The sequence below is a fragment of the Schistocerca americana genome, chromosome 11 (genome assembly GCF_021461395.2).
Source record: "Schistocerca americana isolate TAMUIC-IGC-003095 chromosome 11, iqSchAmer2.1, whole genome shotgun sequence".
Lineage (NCBI taxonomy): Eukaryota > Metazoa > Arthropoda > Insecta > Orthoptera > Acrididae > Schistocerca > Schistocerca americana.
Window position 1 is genome coordinate 144,057,776 of NC_060129.1, and position 19,172 is coordinate 144,076,947.

The window sequence follows — 19,172 nt, forward strand, 5'->3', positions numbered from 1 at the left end:
TGCACTAATACAGTGTATAATATTAAATTCCTCTGCCTTTAGTATCCTAAATACATATTGTGTAGCTGTTTATAGAGCTCCGTCAGGAAAGCTGAGTACATTCCCCAAGCAAACAATCACTTTTAACTCACCTCACATAAACAATTATGCATTGTTATTGCAATGTAAATTTTCTTTCCTGTAAAAATATGGCAGATTTTGAGCATAAGTCAACAGTGAAAATCTACAAACCTTCAGCAGACATTTGCAGCAGTTGGAATGAGACAATGCGTCAAGCTAAGAACGTCAATAATAAATTTAACCTATTTCTAGATTAATTTGTTCCATTGTTTGAGACATCGAAAAATAAAACAGATATGCTTCATACAGAGAGATCGCTTTTTAAACATGAAAACAGCAGTTTCAACATTCGTTAGCATTCATGCTAACTATAGCGAGAGTGAAAAACAACACCCACTCACAAACAGAGAATAAAGCGTAACGGTAATGCGTAACAAAATACTAACTGCAAAGAAATTTGAACACGAATAAAAAGTAACACGAGCCACAAATTTATATTTCGTTTTCAAAATCAAAATAAAGCCACTTGATAACGAATACTAGGCCTATTTACTGCGAACTTTTGCTCACAATTTTAGTCAAATGTATCCAAAATGCAAGATATTCCACCAGAAAAAAATAAAAATTGTAGTAGGTATATAGTTTTTACATACCTTCGTGCGCTCAGTGGGTTGGAAATTGTCCCGATGAATCGCTGAAAGACATTTCCAACGCAGATTCGCATGTTTCGGAAAGGAAAACAACATTACTTTCGGTCGAGTTCCGTAATTCCCACGACACCTTGGCACACAACACTTGTAAACCATATTCACAGTAGCTTCACTACACGTAAACACTGTAATCGCTAGTTTTAAGCACGAATATAGCTCTCGATCCAACAAGCGTGTAGATAAACAAACGCTTCGAAACACAACATGGTGGCCCGCTTCGAGTGACGTCACGACCTGCTATGAATTTCGCGCCGCGGCCTTGTCTCCAGGTGGTGGTGGTATAACCCGTCAGCGGCCAGGGACGCCACACAGGCAACGGCCGTCCGGCCGCAGCGACTGTTGCTGCGTCAGCTGTGTTACACTGTGGAAGGGGCCGAAACCCATTATGAAGCTTGCATGCGTAGCGCGATTGTCTTGCGTTAGACGATTTGGAATCTTCATGCGCGACACGTTATCTTGCACTAGCGATACGAAATGGCACGAAGAAGAGGAGATGTTGGGTGCACGACATTGATAGCAAGAGAGAAAGCTTAGGAGAATACCATCGTCTGTGTATTGATCTAGAGTCTGACGAAGACAGGTTCTTCAAATATTTTCGTATGTCGCGAGAATGTTTCGAGGAAATGCATCGCATGATAAAAAGGTAGCACCGAGAAGTGCACAACGAACTGGAGAAAGCCAATTGATACAAGGCACAGACAAGCCGTTTGTTTGAGGTAAGTTTTACCGTTTGTGGCCTCTTTGTGCTTGAAATAGAAGTCATATAAATTATTCCATTGCAACTGAAACTTCCTGGCAGATTAAAACTGTGTGCCCGACCGAGACTCGAATTCGGGACCTTTGCCTTTCGCCGGCAAGTGCTCTACCATCTGAGCTACCGAAGCACGACTCACGCCCGGTACTCACAGCTTCCATTGCAGCTTTGCTGTATCATATGAAAGATTCGGTGGAAGAAAGTGCTATGGCACAACGTAGTTACGAGTGGAGTGATAAATTTATCTACATTGTTTACGAATACAGCAAACGATAGTAACATTTAGTTCAGTATGTCCCACTAGAGACATTGTATTCATAACATTGTCATTGAATTTAAACAAACATATCTTTGGTTGTTAACTTATCTATTCGTTCTATCGGCATAATTGATTTTAATCTTTTCCAGATACTTGACTACAGGCGACAGTCACCAGACCATAGCTTTTTCTTTTCGGTTAGGACGTTCAACAGTCTCAGATATTGTGAAACAAGTGTGCCAGGCAATGTGGACTGTTCTACAGCCCAAGTATTTACCTACTCCTACAACAGAGATGTGGAAGAAATCTGAAGAAGGATTTATAGAACTGGGGGTTTCCGAACTGCCTTGGAAGCACAGACGGAAAGGCTATCAGGTTACTGGATCCCAGTTCTTCTGTTACAAACAGTTCTTTTCGCTAGTTCTCCTGGCGATCGTTGATCCATGCTACCGAGTTTACAGTAGTTGATATTGGAAGTTATGGACGTCACAGTGACAACACTATTCTGTTTTCTATCAAGAGTATATCGAGGACAAAAGTATTCTATAGTCTGGGAGACGAGTCTTTGGTATTGACAGCTCGGTAGCGTCTTTCCGTTGCCTAGCGACCGCAGGCAGGCAGCCAATGACGGCCTGACTTTGAGCAGGTAGCAAGGCCCACGTTGCCGCTCTGAAACCTGGTCGTGCGCGCCTATGAAACTTACCAGTGTCTCGCGTGCAGGCGGTGCGGTCGTTCGTCGTTTGTCTGAAGTTGAATTCGCAGTTCATTTCGTTTTTAGTGTTTCGTTGTAAACAATGTCTAGTGCGGCGGGTAGTACCAGCCCAACACAAGAAGTGAAACGGAGGAAGAAAAGTGTGCTACACACCCAGGCCCGTGAATTCGTGTGCTCTGTGAGGGATTACTTGGAGAAAGAAAAGGACAAAGGTGGGCCCTTAATTCCTGTTGTTCAGGTTGGGAAGAGAACTGCAGCAGCATTGAAAATAAGTAAGAACACTGTTGTAAAGATAGGGAAAGTATAGTGTAGATTGTGACGAGAGTGGCACAACAAAGCTGCACACACCGGGAAAGAAGCAACCGAGAAGCAAGCAGGTGACAGCTTTGGACGATTTTCAGAAAGACGCTATTCGTCGTCATATATACAGCTATTATAAGAGAAGGGAACATCCCACTCTATCTAAATTACTGGTGTCGCTTCAGAAAGACGATCTTTTTAAAGGGAGAAAATTTTCATTGCGTACAGTGTTGAAATACATAGGCTTCAGCTATTCACTGTTCAACGGACGCAAAATATTAATGGAAAGGACAGATGTAGTTGCATGGCGGTGCAGATTTCTGCGCAGGATCGTGGGTGTGGAATTCTAAAGTATAGTGTGGTTAGATGAAACTTGGGTCAATGCCAGCCATTCTTTACGTAGAGGCTGGAATGATGGAACGCCCGAGGGGACAATGGCAGTGCCTGTTGGCAAAGGAGGGCGTATTATTGTCTTACATGCAGGAACATCGAAAGGTTTTGTGCCAAACTGCTTGAAAATGTTTCGGTCAAAAAAGACGGGAGATTACCACGAAGAAATGAACAGTGTAGTATTTCAAGAATGGTTCGAGACATCGCTTATGACGAATCTGACAAGTCCATCAGTGATTGTTATGGACAATGCGCCTTATCATTCCGTTGTTCACGATAAGGCACCAACCTTGGCAACAAAAAAAGACGATATCATTCAGTGGTTGAAACGGCGAAAAGTAGATTTCAGAGAAGATTTAAGGAAGGCGGAACTGCTCGAAATTGTGGCACAAAAGAAACCCCAGTTTCCAACATATGTAATTGACGAGATTGCTAAAAGGCACGGGCACGAAATCGTTCGGCTTCCTCCATACCACTGTCACTTCGATGCAATTGAAGGAGTGTGGGCGCAGATAAAAAATTACATTGCTGCAAACAATAAAAAATTCACGATCTCTGAAGTGGAAACTCTCCTTCCAGCAGCTATCAATAAAGTGACAAGCGAGACATGGGCAAAAATTGTAAACAGCACTGCAAGTGCCATCAGAGAGGCGGCCAAAACCGAAGGGGTTGTGGAAGAATGCATCGAAAATTTTATTATACATCTGGGAGAGAGCAGTGATAGTTCGAGTAGTGCCTAGGAAGACAATGTCAAATCAGATTCTGACAGTGATGTGAGTGGTGTTTTTCCATTACAGTAACTACAACGTATTCAGGAATGTAAGGAGGGAGTTTGCTATCGACCTACAACCAGATCATCATATTGTGAGTACTTTCTTCAGATTAAAACTCTTAATACACTGACTAATTATTCTGTAGCTTGTAGTAGAACAAATTAATAATGCTAATACTTAACAATGGAAACCAAAACTGCTAATGTTCAACAACTTGCGAAAATAGTTTTCATTTCAGTTGTGAAGTTTAACAAATAACTTTATTATGTTTCAGCATCTTAGATACTTGTACTAAATAGCTCTTATCAGTTTTCGAGTGAATATATTTCAAGCATCAACTTTAAATAAATTCACACGTACCAATACGTATTTTGTCTCGCTTTTATTTCTGCTGCTAGAGAATGCGTGTAGCAGACAGGGCGCCGCGTGCTGTGAGCCACGTTCGGCAACAGCGCCGTCTGCCCGCCGGAACTGTCAGTACCAATCACTCGTCTCACGGACTATACCTCCAAATCAGGGTCGCGTGTATCATACAAAAAGCTGTATTCTCTCACCTCCTCTGTAAGTCTTTCTGTGTCCACGATGCATGCACTACGAGCTGCAAGACAAAAGCCGCCTCACGCCGCTGCTTCCAGTCTGACAACAGAGCAGTTGAATCAGTGTTGCCAACTCTAAAAAACCCGAGTCGCTTGATTCAATATAAAAAGTCGCTAGAAAGTCGCAAAAACTGATTTTACTAGTAGTATACTAAAAATTTCGTGCTGTGAATGGTGCAATAAGCCAGTGGGGGGTTATTAAAATATTAATAAAAATTGTCTCATACATAATTGCTATATTGTCTTAATTAAATGACGCATCGCTTGCAACAACATACATATAAAATACGCTAACGTTTAATTAAACATGTTATCATAATTGATGCAACACATAAATTGTTGTTTCAATCACAGTAGTCAAATGTACTAGAAATATACAACTATATTTGCAACAAGAGAAAGCAGGAACTCAAATTAGGTTACAAAATATCTACATACCGGTATGTGAGCTATTCATCGTCGTCACTCAGAAGATCGAATACCTCTTCTGTTTCATGCTCTGACAGAACTGCTCAAAAGATGATGTTGCAGTTCGACTGGTTTTGTCGCAAAAGAGTAACTTTTGTTCGTTCCAAAAAGCTCCAATACGTCTGACGGTATGTCAAAAGATGCACAATCTTTATTTTGCTTCTTCGGCTGGTCTCTCAATATGATCAAAGCATTAATTGTCTTTAACGATAATCTGTTACGTTGTTTAGTTTTTATAATGTTCATAGAACTGAATATTCTTTCCACTTCTGTATTTGAATGCGGTAGGCATAGAACAGTCATTGCTAGCTGTGAAATCAAAGAAAAAGGATTTTCCCCTGTGGCATTTTTATACTGCAAAACCTCACTCCTATATCGAACAGTGTTACTAGTGTTATTCCACCTAATGAAGTTGATATTATGCCATTCTTACAGCATACCGTCTATGAAATCGCAACTAAAACCCAATTCTTAGGCTACATCCGCTACAACATTATTTTTATTCACGTTTAGTGTTTCTTCAACTTTCAGCATTGACATTTTTTTCAGGTAAGGTGGTTTGTGTTTTTTTTAAATCAATTTTTTGTTTATGCTTAATAGTTTTCGAATGCTTTCTAATATCACACAATTTAGCATAAAACTCTGTTGCACATACTTGGCATCTTGCCTTGGATAAGTCTCCAACGACTGGTTTCAGCCACCCATTGAATTCAGGTTCTGCTTCCCACGCATCCCGATATTTTTCAGCGTACTGCTTCTTCTTCTGCGGTAAATCCATTATGCAAGCCACCACAACGTAAGTTTCACTAATTTATAACCACTGAAAATACATTAAAACTCAGGCGAACTAGAGGTCATGAAACAATCTACTCATTCGGTAACTCGATATCAGTCCTATTGTTCATTGTTTAAAACGTAATAATGTCTGAGATACCCCCACCGAATTGTTCTTGCGTTACCACTGTGCATGTGGTAATAATTTGACTGCGAGTTAACATTTCGGAAAATTAGAGGTTGCTAGAAAGAAATGTATTTTATTATACTTAATGTTACGTATGTTTTTTGTCAATTCGAAAAATAAAGGGAGTTCAAAAGGTGAAGAATTACAGATCGATACGCTATCGACGACAACAGGCTAGTGGGTAATGAATAATGAATTGTTCTATGGTCAAGGCTTTCTTACTCTGTAAGCAATTCCCACATTCAGGTTTACTAAATGCCGAACAATGCTACATGGTGTGCTAAGAACTTAATTTAACTTAGTAATCTAGAACAAAGTCAGTGTACCATCCATTCTATAGTTAAAATCTTAGTGTTGTTAATGAAAATACTGGCCCAAAATAGTTTTGATTTGTACTTCAAAAGTCGTCAGTACTCCAAAAGTCGCCAGATAAGTCGCTAAATAATTTTTGTCGCTAAAAAGTTTTTTTTGTCGCTAAGACGAAAGCAAAAGTCGCCATTTCTAGCGACAAAGTCGCTAAATTGGCAACACTGACTGTTGAATGCGCCAACAGTGGCAGGCAGCGGCCCCGGCTTGCGGCGAATCTGTGATCTGTGACAACCCGGCGGCGGCCGGTGCGTCAGAGCCGCACTCTGTGTTACCGCCGCCATACAGTAGCGGAGGATGGTAAGTTCACCCAACTTGAATATGATGTGACGTCATTATGACGTATATACGCTTTAGTCGATTAACACACCTATCGACTTTTACGAACGTTCGAGATTCTAAACTGTCGTCAGCTAGTGGCTTGTTTTGACACGTTCGATTCTGATAACAGCTCAGTGTGGCAGCGTATATGTATTTCACCAAAATAAAAGTGCTGGATATTAATAGAAATATTCCTGACCGTGGCCTTGAAAACACCATGGACAACACGTTTCGTAAAAAAGTGAAGTCTTCTTATGTCCAGACCAGATAAGATTGTGTGATTGTTGTATTGAATGCTTACGCCGAAAATAATATTTATTTATTATCAATATTTTAGTATGGTTTCATCGAATTGGTCTTGTTAGTACATATTATATTGTAGCAGGGTACTCTTGCTGACTCTTTTTTCTTAATTTATATAGCTGAAAGAGAACTCGTGCAAGTTTGTTAGTTAAATAATTTATATGTCCATCACAAGATAGTCTTTTATCAACCATAATTCCAAGTAATTTTACACTCGGACCGCAGAGACAGGTACCTTAGTGTCCAGTAATGACTGGTGTGTAGAATGATTGAATTTCGAACTTAAAAAGAAAAATATGAGGCATTGTTGAAGAAAAATCGTCGACCGGAGATGAAATACGAGGGGAAGTGGATTTCTCAATGTAATCTTAACGAAAGGTTAGTGTCTTGACGCATCTAAAGATTTTGGCTGCTGAGTGCTTCTTCTGACCGAGTACGAATAACCGACGCACTTCAGCTGGGTCAGAAGTACATCAATTTCTGCTTGAGATTCACAATAACCACGCAATTGCCCGTCGTCATCGATGCTGAACTCTTTTCAGCTTTTGTCTCATTAGTCTCTCGAATGCTGAACACATAATTAGAGACGAGCAACGAAAAACAACGCACAGGACACACACAGAGTACAATACACGATTTAAACGCAAGGAACGCAAAACACATTTAAACGAATGGCGCAGAGCACAGCGCTACCCTGTTACAACCTCTCGAAAGTCCACAAAAGTCGAATAGTCGATATACGGTTTCTATCGTGTTCGGTGTAGCGTGATACGTCATAATGACGTCACATCGTATCCAAGTCCGGTGAACTTAGCATCCTCCTACAGTAGCGAGCGATTCAAGTGCTGCCTGCCGGCTGCTGTTCTAGGCCACAGGCCGGACGGCCAGGCCGCGCGTTCTGTCTGGCCAGGCCTTTAGTGATGGGTCGTTCACGAACTAACGGGTCCATAGGAACGGTTCACCAAGATGGACGGAATGGGCGAGGAACGAATTCTAAAGGAACGGTCTTTCGTAGTTCACTTCGGTCGCGGCTTTCTACTGGTATTTCCCGGGAACGGGGAAGCGGTCGGTCTCGTTCCCTGAACGGCACTTCGGCCGGTCTCGCTCCAGCCTCGGTCCCGTTCGCCTCTGTGTCTCGTTCTCGCTCTCCGTCGGCTGGACTCGTCCTCCTTCGCGTGGCCGCTCGTGGCAGTTCCACTGCCGACTGCTGCTGCTTAGTTGAGAATCGGGTTGTCCGTTTCGTTCGCTACGCACGACCGTTCTAGATCTGTTTTAAACTTTTACTGAACTCTGGACTTCTGAAGGGCTCACGGTACCCTACAGTCTATTCACTGAGAGCTGGGACGAAACATAAACAGTGTCACGTGAGCGACTACGCTCGTTTCCAGAGAAAGCGTTCGCTGTTCACGTGATACGTAGGGGTGTGGAAAATCCTTGGCTCACGTTTTGCAGTTGGCGGCGTTCGGCTGGCTGCCGAGCTGTCTCAGCGGACCATGAGAAACCTGGGCAACAATGTACGAAATATATTTAACAATAGTGTTAAAATAATGTTAAACTGAGTTCATTCCGGCGAAGCAGATTTATTTTCATTCAGGTTGCTAACAAAACGCTCCATTCACACACAATTGTTAATTTTAATAACAATACCAGTAATAATAATGAGAAAGGACGAAACAAGGTTCACTCTGTCGAACTTGAACTGTTTTCGTTGAGGTTTATAACAAACCGCTCCTCTCTCTCTCTCTCCTCTATAATGCAGTCTTAATTTCCACATTTGAGTTTCCACTCGCAAAGGACAAACGGTTGCGCCCATCGCATTCGAAAAAACTACAAAATTAAATTCAGACCTTTCTGAAACTTTTCTCGCTTACACCCCCACAAAAAAATTTAAAGGCGAAAAGTTTGTCGCTTACTATATTTCGGATGATGATTTGGTAAAAATTCTGCATCAGACGTGAGATTTTAATTTACTACTTCACAATTACTGACTCTATTGCGCAGAAAATTTGCGGACGTCATCAACATATAGTACCGAAGCAATTATAAAATTATTTTGCTGTGCGACACACAGTTTAGGAGATATGGCGTGATGAATATAGAGTAACGCGATAAAACAACTTTTCCTGAAAGCTTAAATATTTCTCTTTTTCAGTGCCAATAAATTTTAATGTAATGTAAAAAAAGGGGTCGGTAGGTAGTTCTCGGATCACTTTATCATGCTCAGGTGCCAAATTAAACACGACTTTCGTTTTTTAATTTCTGACGCCCCTGCCTTGTACACCCCTCGACGGGAGCGCTGTGGTCACGCGCGTTGCCGTGTTTAGAATACGTTTCTTGCTTCGGTGAATGGAGTATAGGTCATGGAAGGCAACGCACACTGATCTGCATTTGCACGCAGACAGCTGCCACCACCCTTCACAGGGGAATGGGGTATTTAAAACTCTAGTACATAGGGCGCGAACTATCTCTGACGCAGAGAGTCTACCCCAGGAATTGGAACATCTGAGAACTGTATTACGAAAAAATGGGTACTCAGAGTGGCAGATTCAACGTGCTCTCCGCCCAACCACTACAGCACAACCTGTGGAGATGGATGAAATCGCGAGGGAGGAGGTAGGCACTGCGTTCATTCCATACACAGGCGCACTCTCGGGGAAAATCGCCCGCATTCTGAAGAAACACCGGGTCGGAACTGTGTTTTGTCCTCCGAATAAAACTCGTGCACTGGTGGGGAGCGCCAACGATGGCCTCGGTTTGAGGAAGGCCGGCGTGTTCCAGATTCCGTGTCAATGTGGCAAGTCGTATATTGGTCAGACGATGCGTACCGTCGAGGATCGATGCCGTGAACACCAGAGGCACACTCGACTGATGTATCCGAGCAAGTCGGCGGTCGCTGAACATTGTTTGTCGGAAAATCACGCCATGGAGTATGAACGCACGGGGATTCTGGTACAGACGTCGAGATACTGGGACAGCGTTGTTAGAGAGGCCATCGAAATTCGCACCAATGACGACCTCATAAACCGTGACTGTGGCTATAATCCTAGCAAGGCTTGGGAACCAGCGATTGGGTTAATCGAGAGTAAATCGAGCAAACGTATAGTTGTGACGACCACGGCGGACAGAGCCATCACACCGACGTCATCTCAGACGCCGTCGCAATCTGTTCCACCGCGCGACCGTGGCGCGGGGCGCGGACGGCGGAGGGAGAGCGCCGCGGGCGGAGGGTATTTAAATCGGCCGCCGCCGCGACCGAACCCAGTTCCCTCTGAGCACCCATAGCGTACGGATCTCCGTGCCGGCACGTTCACAAGAGCTCAGTCCGTCAGTTCACCTGATGATGGCGACATGTGTGATCGCCGAAATATTGTGCCCGTTGGACACTTTAGACCGGCAGTACACCCGTGGATATTTTGATTCTGGTTCTTTTCTGTTTTATTCGTCGTCCACGACAGGCAATGAAAATGTATTTTATAATTACGTAAATCACATAAATATTACGTGGTATGTAATACATACATATTTTCAGGTAAGAAAAGGGCATATCAGCTTACTTCACTATTTCGAAAAATAGCAGAAGACACACTTATAAAAGCACAAGTTTTTTTTGTTATTACACATGCAAAGGAAGTCGACACAGCACACATAAGTGGCCATTCCTCCTGTCGAAGAAGTAAAGCCTATCGAAAGAAGCGAATCAGTTTCATTAAGTATTTAACACACAAAGCCAAATCAACAAATCCGCATGTCCTACCCAAGTACACTCAAAGCTAGTTTTACATTCGCAAATATAAGATTGTGGCGCATAATTTTGTCACTGCCATGAATTTCCAAAGGGAAAATAACGAGAGGAAGTAGAGAGACGAGGACTACCTTGGAGCAGCGCAGGCAGCTAAAACTCGAGCTTAGCGACGAATTTGAGGATGGTTTCGTCTAGTCGTATATTGGCTCCAACCTACACTTTGAGTAACCGACCAGAACAACTGAAGCTTAGAAAACGCAGTGTCTTCAACAGTGTTTTTGAATGATTTTAATTGTAAAGCTGTTTGCTCACGTGCAGAATTTGTGATAGTTACATAAAATTTTTCAGTGTGTTCTTACATGATACTCGCACGAGCCGCAGAACTGGCCCATGTGAGTGCGACATCCCATTCACTGACGTTTTATTTTCGTTTATGATCTTTGATGTCATTATTGGAAACCGAGCAATCTATGCTGAAATTTAAAAGGGAAATAATCAGTCTTTATCGCACGAATATACAGGGCGCTACAAAAAGGTACGGCCAAAGTTTCAGGAAACATTCCTCACACACAAAGAAAGAAAGTATGTTATGTGGACATGCGTCCGGAAACGCTTACTTTCCATGTTAGAGCTCATTTTATTACTTCTCTTCAAATCACATTAATCATGGAATGGAAACACACAGCAACAGAACGTACCGGCGTGACTTTCAAACACTTTGTTACAGGAAATATTCAAAATGTCCTCCATTAGCGAGGATACATGCATCCACCCTCCGTCGCATGGAATCCCTGATGCGCTGATGCAGCCCTGGAGAATGGCGTATTGTATCACAGCCGTCCACAATACGAGCACGAAGAGTCTCTACATTTGGTACCGGGGTTGCGTAGACAAGAGCTTTCAAATGCCCCCATAAATGAAAGTCAAGAGGGTTGAGGTCAGGAGAGCGTGGAGGCCACGGAATTGGTCCGCCTCTACCAATCCATCGCTCACCGAATCTGTTATTGAGAAGCGTACGAACACTTCGACTGAAATGTGCAGGAGCTCCATCGTGCACGAACCACATGTTGTGTCGTACTTGTAAAGGCACATGTTCTAGCAGCACAGGTAGAGTATCCCGTATGAAATCGTGATAACGTGCTCCATTGAGCGTAGGTGGACGAAACTAAAATGAGCTCTGACATGGAAATTAAGCGTTTCCGGACACATGTCCACATAACATCTTTTCTTTATTTGTGTGTGAGGAATGTTTCCTGAAAGTTTCGCCGTACCTTTTTGTAACACCCTGTATATTTTTTAAGTATTTTATTTTAATGGTAACTAGTTTCGATCTTTACCATCATCATCACATCATTACATATCCCCGAGGTCTAAACAACATTTTCTTTAGAGGAACTCGGCAACAAAAAACGAATAAGTGACAATAACCTGTACAGTAAAAGTCATAACAACACATAGAAACATTGTGAAGCAACAGACAAAGTTCCTGTCACCATGGTGGCCAACGGTGTCCTTCACCCGTATATCTGTTCATCGACGCCCGTATCTCCATGACGGCGGGCGGCGTCAGTCGCCGTTATATCTCTGGTATGTTATCAGCCTTATCGCAGACGTGCTTTGCTGATATACGTCCGACTCCATGACAACTGACGGCGTCCTCTACCTTTATCTTCGCATCGGTCACGTATCCACGATTTTGTCGTTACTTCCACGTACTGCCCTTTTATTTCTCGACTAAGTAACTTCAATTATTTTCTTTCAGAAGTGTAATTAATGTTTACAGCAGGCAATTTTAAGTCGTTATTTTATACTTTTTCTTTTATAATGCACCCATACTGATAACTCTAAGCGTTTTCATACGGTATCGTCATACGCCTCCTTCCGTACTCGTGCAGTAGCTGAGAGAAGGAGCTTCACCCATCTAAGGCATATCGTTCCTACGCTAGTTAGCATCCGACGAATGTCTCCAGGAACGTACCTACAGCTTTTGCATGGGCGGGGGGGGGGGGGGGGTCCAACACTATCTTTTAGGAAGGTAAACCTGTCTTCGCCCACCACTTAAAAAGATTTTGCTGTTAACGCCAGTAGAGTAAATCAAGCAGAAATTTAATTACATGCGGGTAAAACTGTAGAGAAACACTAAATGATCCAAGCGTCTTTAAATAAAACATATGTATTGTAGCTGATGAGGTATTTATTTATGAAAAAGCAACTAATTGTAAGCTAACATTGGAGGTAATTATATATTTTTGAATATCATTATTAATCATTTATATTAAGCAATAACATTATTATATTAGTCGTTGTATTTAAATTGTGACACTTTGGCATTTTGCTCTAACTTCAGGTCGTAAGTTAATTTAAAAATAAACATTAATTAATTTAATTTAAAGTATTATATTTAGCCTTTTACGTCTTGCTGCTAACTTACTAATAATTTCTTCAAAATCTAGTTGCATCGCCAGATCACGATGAACACTCATTAGAGCAAGACCAGTAAGTCTTTCACCTCCCATTTTATTCCTTATGTAAGTTTTTAGCCTCTTCATAGTCGAGAAACATCTTTCAGGGGTCGCCCGCCGTTGACACAGGGACTCTGGCTAATATGATAAGAAGCTTTTTTGTCGAAGAGAAAAATAGTTCATCACACTGATCAATAACTTGTATTGCAGTGATAGGTTTTTCCTCTACAGATTTCCAGTGATTGTGCTGTATCTCGTATTCACTCAGAATTGTTGTGCCTACATTCTCACCGAGAAATATTTGCACTATCTTCTTAAGATTTTCTTTTGTCCTGGAGTCATTATCGGTTGTTTCGGGCAGAAGCATCTGAATTCCTTCGACTGTTGCTTCATGTGGTTTAAAACGAGCATCAAGTTCTGTGATCACATGTTCAATAAAAGGGTAAAATGCATTTCGACGATAATATATTTCAGCAGTTTCTCCTGGGCTTGCCTTCCAGTCATTCTTGGAACAGTTATGTCACTTGAGCTCATCTGCTTTGCCTGCTCGAAAATGACTGAGAACTCACTTTCATTCCGAATATTTTATAGAGTACTTTTAACTGTTTTCGCATACCTGCAAGTGTTCATCAGGTCAACATTGACCTTCTGCATTGCTTTATTCGGGTTCGCTGTATACGAAAAAACTTTTCGTAATATAACAAGCGACACGATAAATTGGCTATTTTCCATCGCAGTCTGCAGCTAGTATGCTTCACTGGCGACATCCCTACTAGCAGGGACTTGAAGGGCCTCAAGTGTTGCCCGTACTACAGGAAGCATTTCTGCAATTCTCTCAATAGTCACATGCTTTTCGGTCCACCGCCTCTCACAAAGGGAGATCAGCGTTGAATGAGATCTACATCTTCATCTACAGCCATACTCCGCAAACCACCTGACGATGTGTGGCGCAGTGTACCTTGAGTGCCTCTATCGGTTCTCCCTTCTATTCCAGTCTCGTATTGTTAGTGGAAAGGATTGTCGGTATGCCTCTGTGTGGGCTCTAATCTCTCTGATTTTATCCCCATGCTCTCTTCGCGAGATATACGTAGGAGGGAGCAATATACTGCTTGACTCCTCGGTGAAGGTATGTTCTCGAAACTTCAACAAAAGCCCGTACCGAGCTACTGAGCGTCTCTCCTGCAGAGTCTTCCACTGGAGTTTATCTGCCATCTCCGTAACGCTTTCGCGATTACTAAATGATCCTGTAACGAAGCGCGCTGCTCTCCGTTGGATCTTCTCTATCTCTTCTATCAACCCTATCTGGTGCGGATCCCACACTGCTGAGCAGTATTCAAGCAGTGGGCGAACAAGCGTACTGTAACGTACTTCCTTTGTTTTCGGACTGCATTTCCTTAGGATTCTTCCAACGAATCTCAGTCTGGCATCTGCTTTACCGACGATCAACTATATGATCATTCCATTTTAAATCACTCCTAATGCGTACTCCCAGATAATTCATGGAATTAACTGCTTCCAGTTGCTGATCTGCTATATTGTAGCTAAATGATAAGGGATCTATCTTTCTATGTATTCGCAGCACATTACACTTGTCTACATTGAGATTCAATTGCCATTCCCTGCACCATGCGTCAATTCGCTGCAGATCCTCCTGCATTTCAATACAGTTTTCCATTGCTACAACCTCTCGACACACCACAGCATCATCCGCAAAAAGCCTCAGTGAACTTCCGATGTCATCCACAAGGTCATTTATGTATATTGTGAATAGGAACGGTCCTACGACACTCCCCTGCGGCACATCTGAAATCACTCTTACTTGGGAAGACTTCTCTCCATTGAGAATGACATGCTGCGTTCTGTTATCTATGAACTCTTCAATCCAATCACACAATTGGTCTGATAGTCCATATGCTCTTACTTTGTTCATTAAACGACTGTGGGGAACTGTATCGAACGCCTTGCGAAAGTCAAGAAACACGGCATCTACCTGGGAACCCGTGTCTATGGCCCTCTGAGTCTCGTGGACGAATAGCACGAGCTGTGTTTCACACGACCGTCTTTTTCGAAACCCATGCTGATTCCTACAGAGTAGATTTCTAGTCTCCAGAAAAGTCATTATACTCGAACATAATACGTGTTCCAAAATTCTACAACTGATCGACGTTAGAGATATAGGTCTATAGTTCTGCACATCTGTTCGACGTCCCTTCTTGAAAACGGTTATGACCTGTGCCCTTTTCCAATCCTTCGGAACGCTACGCTCTTCAGTTTGATCTGAAATTTTCTTCAAAAGGTTGTCCCGAAGTGGAGATTGTCGAAAAATGTTTACTATACTTTTTATGAACTACTGACAGCCTTGGGAGAGCCAGTCCTCACAAAACTCTACCATCTGGTGAGCAAGATGTATGAGACAGGCGAAATTCCCTCAGACTTCAAGAAGAATGTAATGATTCCAATCCCAAAGAAAGCAGGTGTTGACAGATGTGAAAATTACCGAACTATCAGTTTAATAAGTCACAGCTGCAAAATACTAATGCGAATTCTTTACAGACGAATGGAAAAACTGGTAGAAGCCGACCTTGGGGAAGATCAGCTTGGATTCCGTAGAAATGTTGGAACACGTGAGGCAATACTTACCCTACGGCTTATCTTAGAAGAAAGTTTAAGGAATGGCAAGCCTACGTTTCTAGCATTTGTAGACTTAGAGAAAGCTTTTGACAATGTTGACTGGCAAACTCTCCTTCAAATTCTGAAGGTGGCAGGGGTAAAATACAGGGAGCGAAAGGCTATTCACTATTTGTACAGAAACCAGATGGAAGTTATAAGAGTCGAGGGACACGAAAGGGAAGCAGTGGTTGGGAAGGGAGTGAGACAGGGTTGTAGCCTCTCCCCAATGTTATTCAATCTGTATATTGAGCAAGCAGTGAAGGAAACAAAAGAAAAATTTGGAGTAGGTATTAAAATCCATAGAGAAGAAATAAAAATGTTGAGGTTCGCCGATGACGTTGTAATTCTGTCAGAGAAAGCAAAGGACTTCGAAGAACAGTTGAACAGAATGGACAGTGTCTTGAAAGGAGGATATAAGATGAACATCAACAAAAGCAAAACGAGAGTAATGGAATGTAGTCGAATTAAATCGGGTGATGCTGAGAGAATTAGATTAGGAAATGAGGCACTTAAATTAGTAAAGGAGTTTTGCTGTTTGCGAGCAAAATAACTGAAGATGGTCGAAGTAGAGAGGATATAAAATGTAGACTGGCAATGGCAAGGAAAGCGTTTCTGAAGAAGAGAAATTTGTTAACATCGAGTATAGATTTAAGTGTCAGGAAGTCGTTTCTGAAAGTATTTGTATGGAGTGTAGCTATGTATGGAAGTGAAACATGGACGATAAATAGTTTGGATAAGAAGGGATAGAAGCTTTCGAAATGTGGTGCTACAGAAGAATGTTGACGATTAGGTGGGTAGATCACATAACTAATGAGGAGGTATTGAATAGGATTGGGGAGAAGCGAAGTTTGTGGCACAACTTGACTAGAAGAAGGGATCGGTTGGTAGGACACGTTCTGAGGCATCAAGGGATCTCCAATTTAGTATTGGAGGGCAGCGTGGAAGGTAAAAATCATAGAGGGAGACCAAGAGATCAATACACTAAGCAGATTCAGAAGGTTGTAGGCTGCAGTAGGTACTGGGAGATGAAGGAGCTTGCACAGGATAGAGTAGCATGGAGAGCTGCATCAAACCAGTCTCAGGACTGAAGACCACAACAACAACTCATAGACAATTCGAAATTAAAAGAACTACAGTTGTACAACTTACATTGTGTCAATGAAAAGAACTTGGCACAACAATCACTTATCAGTAGCTTCATATGCAAAGTTCTGTATCAGATCACTGAGGATGGCAGCAGCTAGACAGAGAACGTCAGTAAGTCGCATCGACCGATTTGTACTTGCTACTGCCCATTCAACTCCTGTGAACTTGACTTACAGTGTGTTTAACTGTAAGACGGCGGAGATGTGAGGGGAGTGCGGTCAGAGGAGGAAGCTCACACGAAAGCAGACGAAAGGCTTGGAAGTAAAACTCGCTTTAAATGTTGTTCGTAAATGAAACTGAAATCAATATATGTATAAGGATGAGTCACCTAACGTTACCGCTGGAATCAAATACTGACGAATCGATTCCACAGACCGAACGTGAGGAGAGGGGAACCACGTGTGTACGTGTGTACGTGTACCTCACCTCTCATGGTAATGTACATGTGCGTCAGTGAAAAAGACCAATAAAAAGGTGTTAGCATGTGGGCGTAATGTGCTGTTCCAGTCTCTTCTGTACCTAAGGTCCATCACCGTTCCCTCTGGATCCCTACGTAATTCAGTGCTCTCCGATACACACGATCGAACAGCGGAGGAGTGGTACTCAAGCGTCAACTTTAGGTTACAATATCTCCGGATGTAATCAACATTTTACAATGCAACAAACGGCACTGATTACGTATTTGTTTATATGTTCAGATGTGCGAACAAAACTAACGGGGTTCCATTTAAAAAACGTAGGTTTGTGTTAGAAAACGTACTTCCGTGCATTTTTGTATGGTTTGTATTAAACAATTACACTAGCCCCTCTCCTCACGTTCGGTCTGTGGAATCGGTTCGTCAGTATTTGATGTGGTTTACGAAATATATCCAGCGGTAACGTTAGGTGGCTCAAATAAATGTATGTATGTTTGTCTACTATGCGCTCACAAACCATTCATCCGATTGCAATGAAATTTTGGTGAGTTGTTCTCCGAACGCCCGAAAAGAGTAATGCACAATGTTTCAACGATTAGGTCACTGTAGCATCCGTAGCGCAATTGAGTAGTTAAAGGCTTGTCATGCAGCGGACACGGGATTGATTCCCACTGCTCGCAATTTTTATTTCATTTTATTTCATTCCCCGCAATGTTAAACTATTAATTATAAAATTTAAACAGGTCATATAGTATAACGTAACTGTCAATCTCTATATATAAAAATGAATGTATGTATGCCTGCCCTCTGTGCGTTCCCAAACCATTCATCCGATTGCGGTGAAATTTTGATGATTTGTTCTCCGTACGCCCACGAAGGTTCCTAGTCGAAAAAAAGAGATAAGACACATTCTTGAGGAGATATGAAGTCATAAACAATGAGATGCCACCGCGGGAAAATACCCAGATTTATGCATCCACTGTTTGAGAACGAGAGCACTTAGCGACTAGCAACAAACGTTACATACAATTTCAAACTTTTAGGAAAATTTTTCTCGCTGACTCCCGTCACAAAATAATGAAAGGGGAAAAAGGTTGTCGCTTACTACAGTTTCTCAGTACATACCGTAAATCTGCCCCAGTAGGCATGGCGTTTTAATGTATTATTTAGTTACTATTAACTCTAATCGCAATATATTTCGCATACAGTATCCACATATATCAGTAAATGCGCCGGCAGATTTATGTCTCTTTACGACATATAATTCAGGAGATATGACGTGGTAAACATCGAGATGCGTGAAAAAGTGCCGCGTCAGGCATGACGTTTTGTTCTGTTATTTCTTCACTACTAACATTATTCGCAACACGTTTCGCAAACGTGTTAAAAAAAGCAACTGCCTCTTCACTCATTTTGATAATGTTTAGCACAACTGCACAATGAAAACACGCAGAACAGTACAGCGCAAAACATTAACGAAGCAGACGACAATGGCTACCTTGTACAACACAGTCAGCTACGTAATGTTGGCGGCAGTCGAAACTGCGTGCCTACCGAAGCCTCCCGACGTTTACCGACTTCTGCCGATTCAGGACTAGGGAGAGGTCTGCCATCTAAAAGTTTACACACTAGAGATGGGCAAACTGAAACACGTAACTGTTTCGAAACAAGTGAAACAGTACACTGTAATGTTTCGATATGCTGTTTCGAAACAGTGAAACAGTTTGTGTTTTGTAATCTAATAAACCTACACATTTTATCAT

General features: G+C 42.1%; 1 protein-coding gene across 1 annotated transcript in view; it reads left to right on the plus strand.

Moving 5' to 3' along the window:
* Positions 1-19,172, plus strand: part of LOC124553737 (ankyrin-1-like) — a 98,531-nt gene that overhangs the window by 30,893 nt on the left and 48,466 nt on the right. The window lies entirely within an intron of this gene.